Below are 23,717 nucleotides of genomic sequence, written 5' to 3'. Positions count from 1 at the left end.
GAGAGTGAGTGTGTGTGTGTGTGTGTGTGTGTGTGTGTATGCATGCATGGATGGGAGAGTGAGTGTGTGTGTGTGTGTGTGTGTGTGTGTCTGTGTATGCATGCATGGGAGAGTGTGTGTGTGTGTGTGTGTGTGTGTGTGTGTGTGTGTGTGTGTGTGTGTGTGTGTGTGTGTGTGTGTGTGTGCATGGGAGAGAGTGTGTGTGTGTGCATGGGAGAGAGTGTGTGTGTGTGCATGGGAGAGAGTGTGTGTGTGCGCATGGGAGAGCGTGTGTGTCTGCGCATGGGAGAGTGTGTATGCATGGGAGTGTGTGTGTGTGTGTGTGTGTGTGTGTGTGTGTGTGTGTCTGTGTGTGTGTGTGTGTGTGTGTGTGTGTGTGTGTGTGTGTGTTGGTACTGGATGGGTATCAATGGCGCTAGACACAAGGGAAATAAATAAATAAATAAATAAATATACAACCAGATGGGGTGAAGAGATGTTCTCAGCCGGCGTGATTCAACCATGAAAAAAGAAAAGGAAATACATAGTGTGATACTGTTAAGACATAAACCAACAAACAAACAAACAAAAAATGGCAATGTTGCTGACCACACACTGAACTAAAAATGATGAATTTAATACATATAAAAACATACAAGGCAATTAAGCATGAATGGACAAAGTTAGGACCCAATCGATAACCAGCTGAATTGCCCGCTTACCGGAGCCAAGATGTAAAATCGCAGTGGATACTTATAGAGAGTACCCGCTCTCACAATGGCTAGCACAGCTCCCAGATCAACCGGTCGATTCCCGGTGTTTGCCGCGTGTGGAAGTGTGGTAATGGAGGACGCGTTCATACACGCTGTAGCAGGGGCAGGAAATCACTGTCTGTAGGTTCAGCATGCGCAGTAGCGCCCGGCACAGTGTAGATGGTACCTCCAAATCCCCTGCTTCTCGCGGTCGCGTATGCTCCAAAGGCGGCAATTTCAAAAGTGCTTTTGAGTCACAAAGCCGCACGGCAGGGCTGGCAATAGGTAACGGCAGCTGATGGCAACGCAGGGGTATCGGGGACCACCCAATGCGTTTCGGAAGCTGCTGCCTCCTTCCTCAGGGGTAAATTGAATAAAGAAGTCCCTGTGTGTCCGTTTATTTATGGGAGAAATTTAAAGATACATGTACCATAATAAAGTCCCGGTCATGCGCAGTAGTGCAAATTCAATACTGCAGCATGTATCAGCAACATCACGGAAAATGCTAAAAACTATTGGTTAGCAGACAGATAGTAACCACATATATACAAACATAAAAACATGAAAACATATAATCCAAAAGCATTATAATGATACAAATCATCAATATTAGTATTACCATTGAAAACATTAGAGATAGACAGCATGCAATATATGATATCAGGTGCAAATTGACACTAGCCCAATTGATTGCCAGTAATAAATATAAGTGTTAGAGACAACATATATTGAATGAGATGCACTGTCTAGGTGATAAATATTAATAAACTACATTAATATTGCAAATAAACCTACAGTGACTACATATAAGTGACTTACCTAGTGTATTATTAAATGAAAAGTGTAAAAGAAATGATGTCAAATATTAATGACAAAAAATGTGAAGATTATGTAGCTTAACATATAAACCAATATGTGTCAAGAAACGTGTGTGATTAGTCATAAGTAATTAGTGTGTATATACTGTGACTAGTAAGTGTGGTGAATGATAATTTAATTTTAATTCATATATATAGTGAAAATATACATGCTGTGAACATGTAACTTAATATTATATTTAATGAAGTGTAGTGATGTCTATTAGTCCAACATAAATGGTTTAAGGTCAAACTCAACATTAAGGCCTTGTGGAGCCAAAGTGCAGAGTTCGTAAATCCAAAAGGATTCACGTCTCCCTAATTGGATTGTGATGTTTCCTCCACGCCAATTTGGTGTAATAGCTTCTATGGCAGTGCATTTCAGACCTACGGGACTTCTACCATGCACCTGGAGAAAATGACTCGAAACGCTGTGGGTGATCAAACCTTTTTTTATATTGTATATATGTTCATAAAGGCGGCGTTTGATGGGCCTAGTTGTCATACCCACATACTGCAGACCGCAAGGACACTCAAGGAGATAGATCACATTTGTACTATTACAATTAATTAACTGTTTGATATTGTATATTTTTGTTGTAATTGTGGATTTGAACGTAACATTTCTAGTACTGAATTTGCAGGCTGTACAGGAAATACAAGGAAAATACCCATTTATTGTTTTATTACTACGAATCTTTTGACGAGTTAAAGGACAACTGGGAGCTAGTTTTTGGCCAATATTCCGAGCTTTGGTGAATATTATCTTAGGATTTAGGGGTAAAAGATCTACCAGATCCCTATCCTTTCTCAGAATCGGCCAATATTTACATAAGGTTTGTTTGATGGCTGGAGCCATCTGATTGTATTGAGTAATAAACGGTATATTTATGGAAGAACTATCTTTATTTCTTTGTTTATATTGAAGAAGAGTACTTCTATCAATTTGATCTACTTCGAATATAGCTTGATCTAGGTTATTGGAAGAATATTTTCTATTGATAAATTTGTCTTTTAAATCATGTGCCTGCTGATGGAAAGTTTCAGTAGTTGAATTGTTACGCTTCAATCTAGTGAATTGACCTTTAGGGATGTTGTTGATCCATGTAGGGTTGTGATGACTGTTGGCATGTAAATAATTGTTTGCCTGGACCTTCTTAAAAAACGTTTTTGTATGTAATTTATTATCCATAACATAAATAACCAAATCTAAAAATTCAATAGATGTATTACTAGAATTAAAAGTGAATTTTAAATTAAAAGGATTGTCATTCATATAAAGCTGAAAAAATTCTAATTGCTGAGTGGAACCTGACCAAATGAAAATGATATCATCTATGTAGCGCCGCCAGAGTACCAGGTTTGCTCCAAAGGGACAACCTGACCAGATATATTGATTTTCCCAGTTGCCCATGAATAAGTTGGCATAACTAGGAGCAAACCTGGTACCCATAGCGGTGCCACATACCTGCAAATAATAAGAATTATTAAAATTAAAAAAAATGTGAGTTAGTATGAATTGAATGCAAGAAATTAGAAATGTTTTAAATGAATCTGTAACTGAAGAATCTGAGTCCAGGAAACGGCTAACAGCACCACAACCCTGACCATGGTCAATGACTGTATACAATGAGGTAACATCTGCTGTTACCAGATGATAATGTGACTGCCATTGAGTGTCGTTGAGGGTCTGCAGTATGTGGGTAGTGTCCCTGAGATATGATGGAAGCTGATTGACGTACGGTTGAAGATGATGATCTATATATTGGGACAAGTGGGAAGTGAGTGATTTGATGCCAGATATTATAGGGCGACCTGGTGGATGTTGTAGTTTTTTGTGAATTTTCGGTATAATATAGAATATTGGAATGATGGGGTGTGGATTGTATAAAAACTCAAACTCTTGTTTTGTTAGGATCTGATGATCAAGCCCTGTACTTAAAAATGTCAATAATTGTTTTTGGTATGTTTCCGTGGGATTTGAGGAGAGGGGTTGGTAAGTGGACCTATCTCCGAGGATGCGCAAAGATTCCTGGATATAGAAATCCTTGTCCATAATTACCAACCCCCCTCCCTTATCAGCAGATTTAATAACGATGGAATCATTTTCTCCAAGTGCACGCAGAATTCCCTTTTCTTCAATAGAAAGATTGTCTAGTTTAATCTTAAATTGACGACTTTGTGTTTCCAAATCGTCGGACACCATCTTTGCAAATGTGTTAACAAAGGGGCCGCCGACAAATCTGGGAAAAAAGGTTGAAGGATTTTTGAACTTGGAACCTATAACAGGTGCTGGACTGATAGGTAAATTAGAGTTTGGATCTAGTCTTGAAACTGCATCTTTATTGAAATATTTTTTAAGACATAGTTTCCTAACATATCTTTGCACGTCTACATATAGTTGGAACCTATTTGGACCTGAGACAGGGGCAAAAGAAAGACCCTTAGATAACAATGATCTTTCTTTGGCTGTAATGGGGTGTTTGCTAATATTAAAAATATTAGTATGATCACATTTTAATGCTTCATGATTTTTCCTCCCCTTTCTATCTGCTCTTTTTCCTCTGGTGTGTTTTTTCTCTTTCTGTCTCTTGAAGTCCCTTCTCTTCCCAGGAGGTCTCTTATTGCTTCTCGTGCCTGTTGCTGCTCTTTTGTTTTCCTCCAATCTAAAAAAGAAAATGTTTGCTTGTTATCCTTTTCCCCATCCACAACACGATGTTCCTGCTCAAATTCCACTAAAGGCTGATACTTATTATTATGATGATATTTCTCAAAAATGCTATCAATTTCCTTTTCTAGATGGATACTGTATGGCGCAGGTGTGGAAGGTTCTATAAACGCACTACTGCTGGAACGATGCATTTTTGGTCGTGTATCGCCTCTTTTGGGTTTAGGTGTAGTGGAGGGGGCGGGATCTTGTGTTCTCTCTTTGGTGTTGGGGATTACTTTCTTATAATGACTAGGTATTTTGTGAGAAAAATCACCAGGTGTAGTTTCTTTCTGACTATTGTATTTGTCATTAACCCGTGATGTTTTTTTCTTCCTCCAATTTCTATACTAACCACTTTGGTAGTCAATTTTGTCTCTTTGGAATTTTTGTTGTTTGATACTAATCACCTCTTTTTGCATGCTGTCTATCCTAAACTTGATCTTGGATTCTAACATCGGTAATTCACCATTATTTTTAAAAGGTTCAAATTGCTCCTTCATCTCATTAATCTCAGTGTCTAATCTCTGAAGAGATGTTTTACGTCTAGAGATCAAGAGACGCATGAGCTCAAAGGAGCAATTGTCTAAAATGCGGTTCCATTCTAGGGTGAAGGCATCACTCTGGAAATCAGTTGTAATTGGAACAAAAATTCTCAAACCACGTGGGATTCGCTTTTGTTCAACATATTTTTCCAGAGTGATTGCATCCCAGAGTTGCTTGGTCTCTCTTATAAGAAATTTTTCTAATTTGTCTACTAGTTCAAGCATATTACTCTGGGGGTTATCCACTTCAATAGGTAAAGGATCATCTGAAAATATTTTATTAATATCTATATGTCTATTTGCCCGCATGGCAAATAGCTGAGACATATTGCTCTACAAAAGCTGCTAACCTTTACAGGGGGAGGAATACATAATAAAAAACAATAGGTAGCGCTAACACTATTATCTAACAAAACTTATGCTCTAAAAATAATGAGATAAATGAACAAAAAAAAGGGGGGGTGTAGCAGCCTAGATACACTTCTGACCCCTGGTCAGACAAGAGTAATGGTACTGGATGGTATCAATGGCGCTAGACACAAGGGAAATAAATAAATAAATAAATATACAACCAGATGGGGTGAAGAGATGTTCTCAGCCGGCGTGATTCAACCATGAAAAAAGAAAAGGAAATACATAGTGCGATACTGTTAAGACATAAACCAACAAACAAACAAAAAATGGCAATGTTGCTGACCACACACTGAACTAAAAATGATGAATTTAATACATATAAAAACATACAAGGCAATTAAGCATGAATGGACAAAGTTAGGACTCAATCGATAACCAGCTGAATTGCCCGCTTACCGGAGCCAAGATGTAAAATCGCAGTGGATACTTATAGAGAGTACCCGCTCTCACAATGGCTAGCACAGCTCCCAGATTAACCGGTCGATTCCCGGTGTTTGCCGCGTGTGGAAGTGTGGTAATGGAGGACGCGTTCATACACGCTGTAGCAGGGGCAGGAAATCACTGTCTGTAGGTTGAGCATGCGCAGTAGCGCCCGGCACAGTGTAGATGGTACCTCCAAATCCCCTGCTTCTCGCGGTCGCGTATGCTCCAAAGGCTGCAATTTCAAAAGTGCTTTTGAGTCACAAAGCCGCACGGCAGGGCTGGCAATAGGTAACGGCAGCTGATGGCAACGCAGGGGTATCGGGGACCACCCAACGCGTTTCGGAAGCTGCTGCCTCCTTCCTCAGGGGTAAATTGAATAAAGAAGTCCCTGTGTGTCCGTTTATTTATGGGAGAAATTTAAAGATACATGTACCATAATAAAGTCCCGGTCATGCGCAGTAGTGCAAATTCAATACTGCAACATGTATCAGCAACATCACGGAAAATGCTAAAAACTATTGGTTAGCAGACAGATAGTAACCACATATATACAAACATGAAAACATATAATCCAAAAGCATTATAATGATACAAATCATCGATATTAGTATTACCATTGAAAACATTAGAGATAGACAGCATGCAATATATGATATCAGGTGCAAATTGACACTAGCCCAATTGATTGCCAGTAATAAATGTAAGTGTTAGAGACAACATATATTGAAGGAGATGCACTGTCTAGGTGATAAATATTAATAAACTACATTAATATTGCAAATAACCCTACAGTGACTACATATAAGTGACTTACCTAGTGTATTATTAAATGAAAAGTGTAAAAGAAATGATGTCAAATATTAATGACAAAAAATGTGAAGATTATGTAGCTTAACATATAAACCAATATGTGTCAAGAAACGTGTGTGATTAGTCATAAGTAATTAGTGTGTACAGTATATACTGTGACTAGTAAGTGTGGTGAATGATAATTTAATTTTAATTCATATATATAGTGAAAATATACATGCTGTGAACATGTAGCTTAGTATTATATTTAATGAAGTGTAGTGATGTCTATTAGTCCAACAGAAATGGTTTAAGGTCAAACTCAACATTAAGGCCTTGTGGAGCCAAAGTGCAGAGTTCGTAAATCCAAAAGGATTCACGTCTCCCTAATTGGATTGTGATGTTTCCTCCACGCCAATTTGGTGTAATAGCTTCTATGGCAGTGCATTTCAGACCTACGGGACTTCTACCATGCACCTGGAGAAAATGACTCGAAACGCTGTGGGTGATCAAACCTTTTTTTATATTGTATATATGTTCATAAAGGCGGCGTTTGATGGGCCTAGTTGTCATACCCACATACTGCAGATCGCAAGGACACTCAAGGAGATAGATCACATTTGTACTATTACAATTAATTAACTGTTTGATATTGTATATTTTTGTTGTAATTGTGGATTTGAACGTAACATTTCTAGTACTGAATTTGCAGGCTGTACAGGAAATACAAGGAAAATACCCATTTATTGTTTTATTACTACGAATCTTTTGACGAGTTAAAGGACAACTGGGAGCTAGTTTTTGGCCAATATTCCGAGCTTTGGTGAATATTATCTTAGGATTTAGGGGTAAAAGATCTACCAGATCCCTATCCTTTCTCAGAATCGGCCAATATTTACATAAGGTTTGTTTGATGGCTGGAGCCATCTGATTGTATTGAGTAATAAACGGTATATTTATGGAAGAACTATCTTTATTTCTTTGTTTATATTGAAGAAGAGTACTTCTATCAATTTGATCTACTTCGAATATAGCTTGATCTAGGTTATTGGAAGAATATTTTCTATTGATAAATTTGTCTTTTAAATCATGTGCCTGCTGATGGAAAGTTTCAGTAGTTGAATTGTTACGCTTCAATCTAGTAAATTGACCTTTAGGGATGTTGTTGATCCATGTAGGGTTGTGATGACTGTTGGCATGTAAATAATTGTTTGCCTGGACCTTCTTAAAAAACGTTTTTGTATGTAATTTATTATCCATAACATAAATAACCAAATCTAAAAATTCAATAGATGTATTACTAGAATTAAAAGTGAATTTTAAATTAAAAGGATTGTCATTCATATAAAGCTGAAAAAATTCTAATTGCTGAGTGGAACCTGACCAAATGAAAATGATATCATCTATGTAGCGCCGCCAGAGTACCAGGTTTGCTCCAAAGGGACAACCTGACCAGATATATTGATTTCCCCAGTTGCCCATGAATAAGTTGGCATAACTAGGAGCAAACCTGGTACCCATAGCGGTGCCACATACCTGCAAATAATAAGAATTATTAAAATTAAAAAAAATGTGAGTTAGTATGAATTGAATGCAAGAAATTAGAAATGTTTTAAATGAATCTGTAACTGAAGAATCTGAGTCCAGGAAACGGCTAACAGCACCACAACCCTGACCATGGTCAATGACTGTATACAATGAGGTAACATCTGCTGTTACCAGATGATAATGTGACTGCCATTGAGTGTCGTTGAGGGTCTGCAGTATGTGGGTAGTGTCCCTGAGATATGATGGAAGCTGATTGACGTACGGTTGAAGATGATGATCTATATATTGGGACAAGTGGGAAGTGAGTGATTTGATGCCAGATATTATAGGGCGACCTGGTGGATGTTGTAGTTTTTTGTGAATTTTCGGTATAATATAGAATATTGGAATGATGGGGTGTGGATTGTATAAAAACTCAAACTCTTGTTTTGTTAGGATCTGATGATCAAGCCCTGTACTTAAAAATGTCAATAATTGTTTTTGGTATGTTTCCGTGGGATTTGAGGAGAGGGGTTGGTAAGTGGACCTATCTCCGAGGATGCGCAAAGATTCCTGGATATAGAAATCCTTGTCCATAATTACCAACCCCCCTCCCTTATCAGCAGATTTAATAACGATGGAATCATTTTCTCCAAGTGCACGCAGAATTCCCTTTTCTTCAATAGAAAGATTGTCTAGTTTAATCTTAAATTGACGACTTTGTGTTTCCAAATCGTCGGACACCATCTTTGCAAATGTGTTAACAAAGGGGCCGCCGACAAATCTGGGAAAAAAGGTTGAAGGATTTTTGAACTTGGAACCTATAACAGGTGCTGGACTGATAGGTAAATTAGAGTTTGGATCTAGTCTTGAAACTGCATCTTTATTGAAATATTTTTTAAGACATAGTTTCCTAACATATCTTTGAACGTCTACATATAGTTGGAACCTATTTGGACCTGAGACAGGGGCAAAAGAAAGACCCTTAGATAACAATGATCTTTCTTTGGCTGTAATGGGGTGTTTGCTAATATTAAAAATATTAGTATGATCACATTTTAATGCTTCATGATTTTTCCTCCCCTTTCTACCTGCTCTTTTTCCTCTAGTGTGTTTTTTCTCTTTCTGTCTCTTGAAGTCCCTTCTCTTCCCAGGAGGTCTCTTATTGCTTCTCGTGCCTGTTGCTGCTCTTTTGTTTTCCTCCAATCTAAAAAAGAAAATGTTTGCTTGTTATCCTTTTCCCCATCCACAACACGATGTTCCTGCTCAAATTCCACTAAAGGCTGATACTTATTATTATGATGATATTTCTCAAAAATGCTATCAATTTCCTTTTCTAGATGGATACTGTATGGCGCAGGTGTGGAAGGTTCTATAAACGCACTACTGCTGGAACGATGCATTTTTGGTCGTGTATCGCCTCTTTTGGGTTTAGGTGTAGTGGAGGGGGCGGGATCTTGTGTTCTCTCTTTGGTGTTGGGGATTACTTTCTTATAATGACTAGGTATTTTGTGAGAAAAATCACCAGGTGTAGTTTCTTTCTGACTATTGTATTTGTCATTAACCCGTGATGTTTTTTTCTTCCTCCAATTTCTATACTAACCACTTTGGTAGTCAATTTTGTCTCTTTGGAATTTTTGTTGTTTGATACTAATCACCTCTTTTTGCATGCTGTCTATCCTAAACTTGATCTTGGATTCTAACATCGGTAATTCACCATTATTTTTAAAAGGTTCAAATTGCTCCTTCATCTCATTAATCTCAGTGTCTAATCTCTGAAGAGATGTTTTACGTCTAGAGATCAAGAGACGCATGAGCTCAAAGGAGCAATTGTCTAAAATGCGGTTCCATTCTAGGGTGAAGGCATCACTCTGGAAATCAGTTGTAATTGGAACAAAAATTCTCAAACCACGTGGGATTCGCTTTTGTTCAACATATTTTTCCAGAGTGATTGCATCCCAGAGTTGCTTGGTCTCTCTTATAAGTAATTTTTCTAATTTGTCTACTAGTTCAAGCATATTACTCTGGGGGTTATCCACTTCAATAGGTAAAGGATCATCTGAAAATATTTTATTAATATCTATATGTCTATTTGCCCGCATGGCAAATAGCTGAGACATATTGCTCTAAAAAAGCTGCTAACCTTTACAGGGGGAGGAATACATAATAAATAACAATAGGTAGCGCTAACACTATTACCTAACAAAACTTATGCTCTAAAAATAATGAGATAAATGAACAAAAAAAAGGGGGGTGTAGCAGCCTAGATACACTTCTGACCCCTGGTCAGACAAGAGTAATGGTACTGGATGGGTATCAATGGCGCTAGACACAAGGGAAATAAATAAATAAATAAATATACAACCAGATGGGGTGAAGAGATGTTCTCAGCCGGCGTGATTCAACCATGAAAAAAGAAAAGGAAATACATAGTGTGATACTGTTAAGACATAAACCAACAAACAAACAAAAAATGGCAATGTTGCTGACCACACACTGAACTAAAAATGATGAATTTAATACATATAAAAACATACAAGGCAATTAAGCATGAATGGACAAAGTTAGGACTCAATCGATAACCAGCTGAATTGCCCGCTTACCGGAGCCAAGATGTAAAATCGCAGTGGATACTTATAGAGAGTACCCGCTCTCACAATGGCTAGCACAGCTCCCAGATTAACCGGTCGATTCCCGGTGTTTGCCGCGTGTGGAAGTGTGGTAATGGAGGACGCGTTCATAAACGCTGTAGCAGGGGCAGGAAATCCCTGTCTGTAGGTTGAGCATGCACAGTAGCGCCCGGCACAGTGTAGATGGTACCTCCAAATCCCCTGCTTCTCGCGGTCGCGTATGCTCCAAAGGCGGCAATTTCAAAAGTGCTTTTGAGTCACAAAGCCGCACGGCAGGGCTGGCAATAGGTAACGGCAGCTGATGGCAACGCAGGGGTATCGGGGACCACCCAATGCGTTTCGGAAGCTGCTGCCTCCTTCCTCAGGGGTAAATTGAATAAAGAAGTCCCTGTGTGTCCGTTTATTTATGGGAGAAATTTAAAGATACATGTACTGCTGCGGCACAGTTTATTCGAGCATTTGCCCGTTCTGTGCCGCAGCAGTAGCCTGGCGCGCGCCCGAGAGTGACGGGCGCGCGCCGAAGCAGCGGAAGAGCGCCCTCCGATCGGGGCGCTCTCCCTACCGCTGCCGGGTCCGCCGGGTCCCCCGGAACCCCCTGCCGCTGTCCCGCGATCGCGGGACACCAGGGCTCCCTCGGGGAGCCCCTGGACGCGCGTGCAGGGGGCGCACGCTCCCGAAGATGCGTGACCGCGCGTCTATGACGCGCGGCACGCCGAGGGGCGGCCACTAGCAAGCCGGGAAATCTCCCGGCTTGCGGATCTGGCCGCAGTGTAATAAACTGTGTCGCCAGTGTACCATAATAAAGTCCCGGTCATGCGCAGTAGTGCAAATTCAATACTGCAGCATGTATCAGCAACATCACGGAAAATGCTAAAAACTATTGGTTAGCAGACAGATAGTAACCACATATATACAAACATGAAAACATATCATCCAAAAGCATTATAATGATACAAATCATCAATATTAGTATTACCATTGAAAACATTAGAGATAGACAGCATGCAATATATGATATCAGGTGCAAATTGACACTAGCCCAATTGATTGCCAGTAATAAATGTAAGTGTTAGAGACAACATATATTGAAGGAGATGCACTGTCTAGGTGATAAATATTAATAAACTACATTAATATTGCAAATAACCCTACAGTGACTACATATAAGTGACTTACCTAGTGTATTATTAAATGAAAAGTGTAAAAGAAATGATGTCAAATATTAATGACAAAAAATGTGAAGATTATGTAGCTTAACATATTAACCAATATGTGTCAAGAAACGTGTGTGATTAGTCATAAGTAATTAGTGTGTATATACTGTGACTAGTAAGTGTGGTGAATGATAATTTAATTTTAATTCATATATATAGTGAAAATATACATGCTGTGAACATGTAGCTTAGTATTATATTTAATGAAGTGTAGTGATGTCTATTAGTCCAACATAAATGGTTTAAGGTCAAACTCAACATTAAGGCCTTGTGGAGCCAAAGTGCAGAGTTCGTAAATCCAAAAGGATTCACGTCTCCCTAATTGGATTGTGATGTTTCCTCCACGCCAATTTGGTGTAATAGCTTCTATGGCAGTGCATTTCAGACCTACGGGACTTCTACCATGCACCTGGAGAAAATGACTCGAAACGCTGTGGGTGATCAAACCTTTTTTTATATTGTATATATGTTCATAAAGGCGGCGTTTGATGGGCCTAGTTGTCATACCCACATACTGCAGACCGCAAGGACACTCAAGGAGATAGATCACATTTGTACTATTACAATTAATTAACTGTTTGATATTGTATATTTTTGTTGTAATTGTGGATTTGAACGTAACATTTCTAGTACTGAATTTGCAGGCTGTACAGGAAATACAAGGAAAATACCCATTTATTGTTTTATTACTACGAATCTTTTGACGAGTTAAAGGACAACTGGGAGCTAGTTTTTGGCCAATATTCCGAGCTTTGGTGAATATTATCTTAGGATTTAGGGGTAAAAGATCTACCAGATCCCTATCCTTTCTCAGAATCGGCCAATATTTACATAAGGTTTGTTTGATGGCTGGAGCCATCTGATTGTATTGAGTAATAAACGGTATATTTATGGAAGAACTATCTTTATTTCTTTGTTTATATTGAAGAAGAGTACTTCTATCAATTTGATCTACTTCGAATATAGCTTGATCTAGGTTATTGGAAGAATATTTTCTATTGATAAATTTGTCTTTTAAATCATGTGCCTGCTGATGGAAAGTTTCAGTAGTTGAATTGTTACGCTTCAATCTAGTAAATTGACCTTTAGGGATGTTGTTGATCCATGTAGGGTTGTGATGACTGTTGGCATGTAAATAATTGTTTGCCTGGACCTTCTTAAAAAACGTTTTTGTATGTAATTTATTATCCATAACATAAATAACCAAATCTAAAAATTCAATAGATGTATTACTAGAATTAAAAGTGAATTTTAAATTAAAAGGATTGTCATTCATATAAAGCTGAAAAAATTCTAATTGCTGAGTGGAACCTGACCAAATGAAAATGATATCATCTATGTAGCGCCGCCAGAGTACCAGGTTTGCTCCAAAGGGACAACCTGACCAGATATATTGATTTTCCCAGTTGCCCATGAATAAGTTGGCATAACTAGGAGCAAACCTGGTACCCATAGCGGTGCCACATACCTGCAAATAATAAGAATTATTAAAATTAAAAAAAATGTGAGTTAGTATGAATTGAATGCAAGAAATTAGAAATGTTTTAAATGAATCTGTAACTGAAGAATCTGAGTCCAGGAAACGGCTAACAGCACCACAACCCTGACCATGGTCAATGACTGTATACAATGAGGTAACATCTGCTGTTACCAGATGATAATGTGACTGCCATTGAGTGTCGTTGAGGGTCTGCAGTATGTGGGTAGTGTCCCTGAGATATGATGGAAGCTGATTGACGTACGGTTGAAGATGATGATCTATATATTGGGACAAGTGGGAAGTGAGTGATTTGATGCCAGATATTATAGGGCAACCTGGTGGATGTTGTAGATTTTTGTGAATTTTCGGTATAATATAGAATATTGGAATGATGGGGTGTGGATTGTATAAAAACTCAAACTCTTGTTTTGTTAGGATCTGATGATCAAGCCCTGTACTTAAAAATGTCAGTAATTGTTTTTGGTATGTTTCCGTGGGATTTGAGGAGAGGGGTTGGTAAGTGGACCTATCTCCGAGGATGCGCAAAGATTCCTGAATATAGAAATCCTTGTCCATAATTACCAACCCCCCTCCCTTATCAGCAGATTTAATAACGATGGAATCATTTTCTCCAAGTGCACGCAGAATTCCCTTTTCTTCAATAGAAAGATTGTCTAGTTTAATCTTAAATTGATGACTTTGTGTTTCCAAATCGTCGGACACCATCTTTGCAAATGTGATAACAAAGGGGCCGTCGACAAATCTGGGAAAAAAGGTTGAAGGATTTTTGAACTTGGAACCTATAACAGGTGCTGGACTGATAGGTAAATTAGAGTTTGGATCTAGTCTTGAAACTGCATCTTTATTGAAATATTTTTTAAGACATAGTTTCCTAACATATCTTTGCACGTCTACATATAGTTGGAAGCTATTTGGACCTGAGACAGGGGCAAAAGAAAGACCCTTAGATAACAATGATCTTTCTTTGGCTGTAATGGGGTGTTTGCTAATATTAAAAATATTAGTATGATCACATTTTCATGCTTCATGATTTTTCCTCCCCTTTCTACCTGCTCTTTTTCCTCTAGTGTGTTTTTTCTCTTTCTGTCTCTTGAAGTCCCTTCTCTTCCCAGGAGGTCTCTTATTGCTTCTCGTGCCTGTTGCTGCTCTTTTGTTTTCCTCCAATCTAAAAAAGAAAATGTTTGCTTGTTATCCTTTTCCCCATCCACAACACGATGTTCCTGCTCAAAATCCACTAAAGGCTGATACTTATTATTATGATGATATTTCTCAAAAATGCTATCAATTTCCTTTTCTAGATGGATACTGTATGGCGCAGGTGTGGAAGGTTCTATAAACGCACTACTGCTGGAACGATGCATTTTTGGTCGTGTATCGCCTCTTTTGGGTTTAGGTGTAGTGGAGGGGGCGGGATCTTGTGTTCTCTCTTTGGTGTTGGGGATTACTTTCTTATAATGACTAGGTATTTTGTGAGAAAAATCACCAGGTGTAGTTTCTTTCTGACTATTGTATTTGTCATTAACCCGTGGTGTTTTTTTCTTCCTCCAATTTCTATACTGACCACTTTGGTAGTCAATTTTGTCTCTTTGGAATTTTTGTTGTTTGATACTAATCACCTCTTTTTGCATGCTGTCTATCCTAAACTTGATCTTGGATTCTAACATCGGTAATTCACCATTATTTTTAAAAGGTTCAAATTGCTCCTTCATCTCATTAATCTCAGTGTCTAATCTCTGAAGAGATGTTTTACGTCTGGTTTATATGTTAAGCTACATAATCTTCACAATTTTAGTCATTAATATTTGACATAATTTCTTTTACACTTTTCATATAATAATACACTAGGTAAGTCACTTATATGTAGTCACTGTAGGTTTATTTGCAATATTAATGTAGTTTATTAATATTTATCACCTAGACAGTGCATCTCATTCAATATATGTTGTCTCTAACACTTACATTTATTACTGGCAATCAATTGGGCTAGTGTCAATTTGCACCTGATATCATATATTGCATGCTGTCTATCTCTAATGTTTTCAATGGTAATACTAATATTGATGATTTGTATCATTATAATGCTTTTGGATTATATGTTTTCATGTTTTTATGTTTGTATATATGTGGTTACTATCTGTCTGCTAACCAATAGTTTTTAGCATTTTCCGTGATGTTGCTGATACATGCTGCAGTATTGAATTTGCACTACTGCGCATGACCGGGACTTTATTATGGTACATGTATCTTTAAATTTCTCCTATAAATAAACGGACACACAGGGACTTCTTTATTCAATTTACCCCTGAGGAAGGAGGCAGCAACTTCCGAAACGCGTTGGGTGGTCCCCGATACCCCTGCGTTGCCATCAGCTGCCGTTACCTATTGCCAGCCCTGCCGTGCGGCTTTGTGACTCAAAAGCACTTTTGAAATTGCAGCCTTTGGAGCATACGCGACCGCGAGAAGCAGGGGATTTGGAGGTACCATCTACACTGTGCCGGGCGCTACTGCGCATGCTCAACCTACAGACAGTGATTTCCTGCCCCTGCTACAGCGTGTATGAACGCGTCCTCCATTACCACACTTCCACACGCGGCAAACACCGGGAATCGACCGGTTGATCTGGGAGCTGTGCTAGCCATTGTGAGAGCGGGTACTCTCTATAAGTATCCACTGCGATTTTACATCTTGGCTCCGGTAAGCGGGCAATTCAGCTGGTGATCGATTGGGTCCTAACTTTGTCCATTCATGCTTAATTGCCTTGTATGTTTTTATATGTATTAAATTCATCATTTTTAGTTCAGTGTGTGGTCAGCAACATTGCCATTTTTTGTTTGTTTGTTGGTTTATGTCTTAACAGTATCACACTATGTATTTCCTTTTCTTTTTTCATGGTTGAATCACGCCGGCTGAGAACATCTCTTCACCCCATCTGGTTGTATATTTATTTATTTATTTATTTATTTCCCTTGTGTCTAGCGCCATTGATACCCATCCAGTACCATTACTCTTGTCTGACCAGGGGTCAGAAGTGTATCTAGGCTGCTACACCCCCCTTTTTTTTGTTCATTTATCTCATTATTTTTAGAGCATAAGTTTTGTTAGATAATAGTGTTAGCGCTACCTATTGTTTTTTATTATGTATTCCTCCCCCTGTAAAGGTTAGCAGCTTTTTTAGAGCAATATGTCTCAGCTATTTGCCATGCGGGCAAATAGACATATAGATATTAATAAAATATTTTCAGATGATCCTTTACCTATTGAAGTGGATAACCCCCAGAGTAATATGCTTGAACTAGTAGACAAATTAGAAAAATTACTTATAAGAGAGACCAAGCAACTCTGGGATGCAATCACTCTGGAAAAATATGTTGAACAAAAGCGAATCCCACGTGGTTTGAGAATTTTTGTTCCAATTACAACTGATTTCCAGAGTGATGCCTTCACCCTAGAATGGAACCGCATTTTAGACAATTGCTCCTTTGAGCTCATGCGTCTCTTGATCTCTAGACGTAAAACATCTCTTCAGAGATTAGACACTGAGATTAATGAGATGAAGGAGCAATTTGAACCTTTTAAAAATAATGGTGAATTACCGATGTTAGAATCCAAGATCAAGTTTAGGATAGACAGCATGCAAAAAGAGGTGATTAGTATCAAACAACAAAAATTCCAAAGAGACAAAATTGACTACCAAAGTGGTCAGTATAGAAATTGGAGGAAGAAAAAAACACCACGGGTTAATGACAAATACAATAGTCAGAAAGAAACTACACCTGGTGATTTTTCTCACAAAATACCTAGTCATTATAAGAAAGTAATCCCCAACACCAAAGAGAGAACACAAGATCCCGCCCCCTCCACTACACCTAAACCCAAAAGAGGCGATACACGACCAAAAATGCATCGTTCCAGCAGTAGTGCGTTTATAGAACCTTCCACACCTGCGCCATACAGTATCCATCTAGAAAAGGAAATTGATAGCATTTTTGAGAAATATTATCATAATAATAAGTATCAGCCTTTAGTGGAATTTGAGCAGGAACATCGTGTTGTGGATGGGGATACATATATATATATTCTGGCACTTTCCTAAAGTGGGGGTCTCTCCTTCCTCCCCCTGCGGAGTGAATACAGCTACCCTCTGTCTCACTGGGAGGCAGAGGAGGAGTCCTGAAGCCCTGGTCTGGGCCTCAAGCCCTAATCAGTGCACTTTGATTAGGGGAAGCTAGGAGAAGGATGCGTCAGTTTTGTTTATGTCATCTGCATGCAATAAATACCATTGAAATATAAAGAAGTGTGATTCACTGTCTGGCTGCTGAAAGAAAGGTGTCAGTCTGGGCCATCCTGCTGCTATACAGAGGATCCAAACTGACTGGAGGCGCTGCACCAATGAAGAACTAAGGTAACCCTGAAAACCTGTCCTGTCCTGTTCTCCCCACACCATTGTGGAGCGCTCAGCCCTCCTGTTTGCCCACAGGTACCCAGCCCAACACCTAAGAAGTAGTCAGAGAAGCATACCCACCCCAATCTCACTTAAGTGGGGTGGTGGGGGGGTACAATGGCTACATATATGACAAATCTCCCAAAAATCTACTCGCCGAACCAAAAAATCTACTCGGCACCTAGCCCAGCCCCTAGCCCTGCCCCCAGCCCCGCCTTTAAAAAAAAAGAAATTGAATAGAATTGTGAGAGAGTGTGTGAGAGAGTGTGTGTGTGTGAGAGAGAGAGTGTGTGTGTGAGAGAGAGAGAGAGTGTGTGTGTGAGAGAGAGAGAGTGTGTGTGAGGGAGAGAGAGAGTGTGTGTGTGAGAGAGAGAGAGAGAGAGAGAGAGTGTGTGTGAGATAGAGAGTGTGTGTGAGAGAGAGTGTGTGTGAGAGAGAGAAAGTATGTGTGAGAGAGTGTGTGTGAGAAAGAGAGTGTGTGTGAGAGAGAGAGTGTATGTGTGAGAGAGAGTGTGTGTGTGAGAGTGTGTGAGAGAGAGTGTGTGTGAGAGAGAGAGTGTGTGTGAGAGAGAGAGTGTGTGTGAGAGAGAGAGTGTGTGTGAGAGAGAGAGTGTGTGAGAGAGAGAGTGTGTGAGAGAGAGAGTGTGTGAGAGAGAGTGAGAGAGTGAGAGAGTGAAAGAGGGAGAGGGAGACAGAGGGTGGTGACGGAGAGAGAGATAGAGAGTGGTAACGGAGAGAGAGAGAGAGAGAGGGTGGTGACGGAGAGAGAGGGTGGTGACGGAGAGAGAGGGTGGTGATGGAGAGAGAGGGTGGTGACGGAGAGAAAGGGTGACAGAGAGAGAAAGGGTGACAGAGAGAGAGAGGGTGGCAGAGAGAGAGAGAGGGTGACAGAGAGAGAGAGGGTGACAGAGAGAGAGAGAGGGTTACAGAGAGAGAGAGAGGGTGACAGAGAGAGAGAGGGTGACAGAGAGAGAGAGGGTGACAGAGAGGTTGACAGAGAGGGTGACAGAAAGGGTGACAGAGAGGGTGACAGAGAGGGTGACTGACTGACTGGGGGGGGACTTCTGGCGTCCTACACACACACTACATGATGCAACTTTGGATGTGAGTGATGAGGGGAGGAGAGAGAGAGGAAAGGCCGGCGATCTGAACAGGCAGCTTCCCGCCAACCCCTGCACCCACCGCCAGCCAGCCGCGACCGCACACCGCCACTGCCCCGCTCGCCCATCTCCCGCAATGGCATCCAATGGGACCAGGGGCAAGAGAGCGCCGGGAGGCAAAGGAGTGCATAGCCCCCTCCCGAGGAAAGGAACACCCCCAGCCCCTCGGCGGGCGCACCCCCCCCCCCGCAACCTCCCAGCCCGGGCAGGCAGCCGCCAGAAGACGGAGGGGCGAGAAGCCGCAGCCGCACTCGCACCCCCCCCCACAAATGTGGAGCCATAGGTTTTAAGTGTAGTTGCAGGGGGACAAGCCAGCGGCAAGTCAGAGGAACCGCACGGAGGACCGCATGGGACACACCAGCGGGACCGCACGGGACATGCCAGCGAGACCACACGGGGGGCAAGAAAGGACCGCATGGGAGGACGCAGGCACTGGAGGCAGACAGTAAGGCAGTTGATGCATTTTTTATGTTGAGCAAGTTTTTCACCCATCCACAGAAGGGCTACAAGATTAACATTCCGAATTTCTTAAACGGTGAGTCCAGATTTGTGGTATATATTATCAAATGCCCTTGCGGACTACATTATGTGGGCAAAACATCAAGAATGCTCAAAGAGAGAATAGCGGTCCACAGATCAACAATCCGTAAAGCTCTAGCTGAAACCTCAAGCATCTCCCGGTGGCCAGGCACTTTAAACAAACGCAGCACGGTCTTGCAACATTCCGCTGCATGCCAATTGCCCAAGCACATGTTCCACACAGGGGCGGCAACACACACAGACTACTCCTACAGTCGGAAGCCAAGATGATTCACAAACTGGACACTATCACACCAAGGGGTCTCAACGAAGACCTAAACCTGGGGTGTTTCCTCTAAACCATGTCTCAGCCATTTTGGTCTCCCTGCGGCCATATCTACATGGCACCTATGTGCCATTCTCTGGGTGCCTCACACCAATATACCAGGAGCACTACACTGGTACTATACACGCAACAGCATATTTTGCTAAGGACATTGGTCCATTTTTCTGCTATGGTCATCTATCCGCATTTCATCCTACGCCAACTACCCCCAACCCCCCCCCCGTTTGGTTTTGCATTTCCTCCTGTCTACCACATCACGCATCCTCCCTATTTGGGTGTTGTCTGAAATTTCCACACAGTCTGCTATTGAATAACATCGGGACACATATTTTGTTCATCAAAGGTCTAACAGGACCATCCGGTCTTTATTGGTCTTACCCTCTACCTATGCTGAGGGGGCCCTTGTGGGATGCTGTTGTACTGACCCTTGCCACCTCCGTCTGAGCGGTCTCCAGAGCCACCAAGTCTCCAGCGTCACTATTTCAGTAATACAGGATTGGACTCCATTTCGCAGGTATCACTACTTATAACCTTTGGGTCTTGAAACTGCCAATGATATACAGTATTACTAGCACTAGCAGGCCAGACCGCTCAGAAGCAATGTGGAACCTTTAACCCCTCCACTCCCAAGTAACCCACATCGGTAGACAGCTACACAGCTTTTGTGCAGCAGACTCTGGACACTGACACCGCTGGTTGAATGGTTGCTATGGTCACCCAGACACATACTTCACTGACTAGTGGTCACGTGAGCAGTCCTCCGTCAGCTGCATGATCCCCCTGGCTTTCGGCTACATTATGATCTGCATACCACAACAGCTACTGGGCTGTTAAGACACCAAGGGGAATTCCACCTTCTTAGAGCAGCCTTGGGACATACTTTTACTCCGGCTCAACTCACACACAGCTGTCTGCTCGAGTGGCAACTGAAGGACACTGACAGATGCACTGCGCATGTGCACAGGGATTACCATGGTAACCGGGAAGCCAGCACACAGTCAGCAGGAACGGGACTGCAGCGCACGCCCACAATCAGCTGCAGGCACTTTGGCTCACCTGATGGACATGTAACACAATCAGTGGACTCATATATAATATAGGCAAAACAGTTAGAAGCAAGAAGGCTGCACATCATGGGGCATGGGGAAATGGGGGCCATTTGTCAATCTGCACATTCATTTTATACAAATGCCTACATGTTGTAAATGTAACCCTTTTATCCTACCCCCCTCCCCACCCCCCTACCCCTAAATGAGATGGGGGGTATGCTCCTTGCTGGTTACTTCAAGTGGTCTGGGTGCTGAAACTTGCTAGCAACAGGAGGGCTGAGGGCTCCGCGGTGGTGTGGGGAGAGCCAGGACAGGGAATAGGGGGGGGGGGAGGGGACAGATTACCTTGATCTTGGTATCTCCTGATGGTGCAGTGCCTCCAGCCAGTGAGGATCTCCTGTTGATCTTCAGGGGAAGGACCCCCAATGACACTCCTTCATACCCAGAGACATGCATCCACACAGCAATGTCTTTTCTCTCCTCTTTATTCAGCAGACTCCATCACAGAAAAACACTTCTCTCATGCAGTACTCATCATCATTCCTGCTTCTCACTCTCTTGGCCTACTGTAAGCTGCATGATATCTTCTCCCTTCCCCTGGTAGCATGGGGGAAGGGAGAGACAGTTTCTTCATAAGACCTCTTCTCTCTAACTTTCTCTCTTGTCTCACTGAACTAACTAATTTAGGAGGCATGTCCCAATTTGAACATCCTTGGGGAGTGTCTCTAATTCTGACTCATTACAAGCCAGAGCCGGATACAGATTGGCCCACACACAGCAGGGGGTGTTCCAACCAATATCCACCCCTTAGATTGACAGCCTCAGAGTTGCCAGGCCCGCCCTCGAATATTGATACAACATTCAAGGCTGAAATACACATACAGGCCTAATAATGGATTTAACCTTTCCACTGCCTGCACTAACAGGACTGACAGAGGAAAGGCCCAGAAACAGAAGTAACTGCCGGGAGGCTATGTTACATAAACATAAATATCTTATTGTTGTCTTGTATATGTGTCTCTGACTGGTATCTGTGCATACAGAGGCGGCACATTTTATTTGAGTGCGGCTAGCTCCGCAAGCCTGGGGATGCCCCGGCATGCTAGCCGCACTCCCTCGGCGTGCCGCGCGGTCACGCGTCATCGGGTGCCTGCGCCCCCTGCACGCGTGTCCAGGGCTCCCCGAGGGAGCCCTGGTGTCCCGCGATGTGGGGGACGGCGGCAGGGGGTTCCGGGGGACCCGGCGGACCCGGCAGCGGGAGGGAGAAAGCCCCGATCGGAGGGCGCTCCTCCGTGTCTTCGGCGTGCGCCCGGCACCCTCCGGCGCGCGCCAGGTTACTGCTGCGGCCGAGAACGGGCAAATGCTCGAATAAACTCGGCCGCAGCAGTACATGCGTACACAATTACTGTATGATAAAGACTCATACAGGATTTGATTCCGAGGTTTGGAATTCCCTTAACCATAAACAGTGATAGGGGAACTCATTTTAATGGACTTATTATGACAACACTTTGTGAAGTTTTGAAAGAACATCAACATTTTCACTGTGCATATAATCCTCAAAGTGCCGGCCCAGGGGAACGCCAGAATGGTGTTCTAAAGAATTAAACTTGTCAAACTCTGTGCAGAGACTAATATGAAGTGGCCTGATGCACTTCTTCTTGTTCTTATGAGCATGCGCTCAATGTGTAACAGAAAGACTGGACTTTCCCATCAGGAGATTCTAATGGAGAGACCTATGAGGCTCCCTAGTACTCCTCCTATTCCAACCTATTGTCAAAGTTTAACTATGATTGATGATGTGACTGTCTCTTATTGTAAATTGTTTCTGACATATATCAAAGCATTTCATTCACAGGTGCCAGAGGCCTTACCATACCAAGACCAAGAAGTTTGTCATGATCTGCAACCCAGTGATTGAGTCTATGTGAAGGTGCACAAAAGAAAGGGTGCATTGGTATAACACTTGGAAGGTCATTTTGAAGTCCTACTCATGACCAACATCACAGTTAAATGTCAAGGCCGAGACACCCTGATACATGCTTCCCACTGTACGAGGTCTTCACTACCGACAACACAGAATAATTCTACACCGCCTGCAACACCTGAGAGGGTGTTCCTCCTGGAACATGGATAAAGTAACCCAGAGGCTCTCCACGGAAAGAATTGAAGAGCCTCAAGTGTAACAGTGATCCAATCTTCAACCAAGGAGAAACAAATAAAATATTGTAAAGCCCACCATGGACCATCCACGCAGACCACCATGATGTCGTCCCTGGAACAGGTAACAATGAATGCCTGTATTAGCGATGTTTACTCTGGTGGGGGTGACAATCACATACTGCACCGACACACTTTATTCGAGCAAATACCCAGTATGTACCTGGCAGATACCTGGAATGCGCCGCTCCTCACCTCTGACAAGCCCCGTTGCATTTGCCTTCCCAGCCTGGGTTCATGCCTGGCTGATGGGCGGCTGATCTGTTAAATGATAATGATTAGGATTTAATAGGCTGCAATGCTTCGCGTGTCTACCAGATGGCATAAATTCATGAATTGTAATGCAGTATATATATATATACTGTGCGGTATTGCAGCCAGCGGGAATAAAATGCTTCAATCCCTGCTTGGAAAATAACTCAATGCACTCGGGCAGAAAACAGTCACAAACCTCAATACACCCGGGTATACCCGAATTCGTGGGACTAGCCAAGCTCGAATAAAGTGTGTCACCAGTGTATTTGGTCTCCAGAGATGATCCGCATATGGGTGGCAGAACTATTAGGGCCACCAACCCCCTTAACAGAATAAGAAGGGAAATAATTCACCCATAGAAACAGTATCCCAACAGTTATCTCCAGGCC

At 41.7% G+C, this 23,717-nt stretch overlaps 1 long non-coding RNA gene across 3 annotated transcripts; it reads right to left on the bottom strand.

Annotated features, from left to right (window-relative positions):
• Positions 1 to 698: 698 nt before the first annotated feature.
• LOC142463911 (uncharacterized) lies at positions 699 to 21,518 on the bottom strand. 3 transcript variants are annotated; one of them, XR_012787525.1, is made up of 4 exons: positions 21,199 to 21,518; positions 14,388 to 14,503; positions 9,085 to 9,200; positions 699 to 4,254 (listed from the first exon to the last, which is right to left on the bottom strand). It is a non-coding gene; the product is annotated as an uncharacterized LOC142463911 (long non-coding RNA). The 3 variants fall into 3 exon arrangements; XR_012787526.1 differs by lacking the exon at positions 21,199 to 21,518 and adding an exon at positions 20,534 to 20,849; XR_012787527.1 differs by lacking the exon at positions 699 to 4,254 and adding an exon at positions 5,532 to 5,909.
• Positions 21,519 to 23,717: the final 2,199 nt, after the last annotated feature.

The sequence above is a fragment of the Ascaphus truei genome, chromosome 12, assembly GCF_040206685.1.
Source record: "Ascaphus truei isolate aAscTru1 chromosome 12, aAscTru1.hap1, whole genome shotgun sequence".
Taxonomy (NCBI): Eukaryota; Metazoa; Chordata; class Amphibia; order Anura; family Ascaphidae; genus Ascaphus; species Ascaphus truei.
This window is presented reverse-complemented; position numbering and strand designations above follow the sequence as displayed.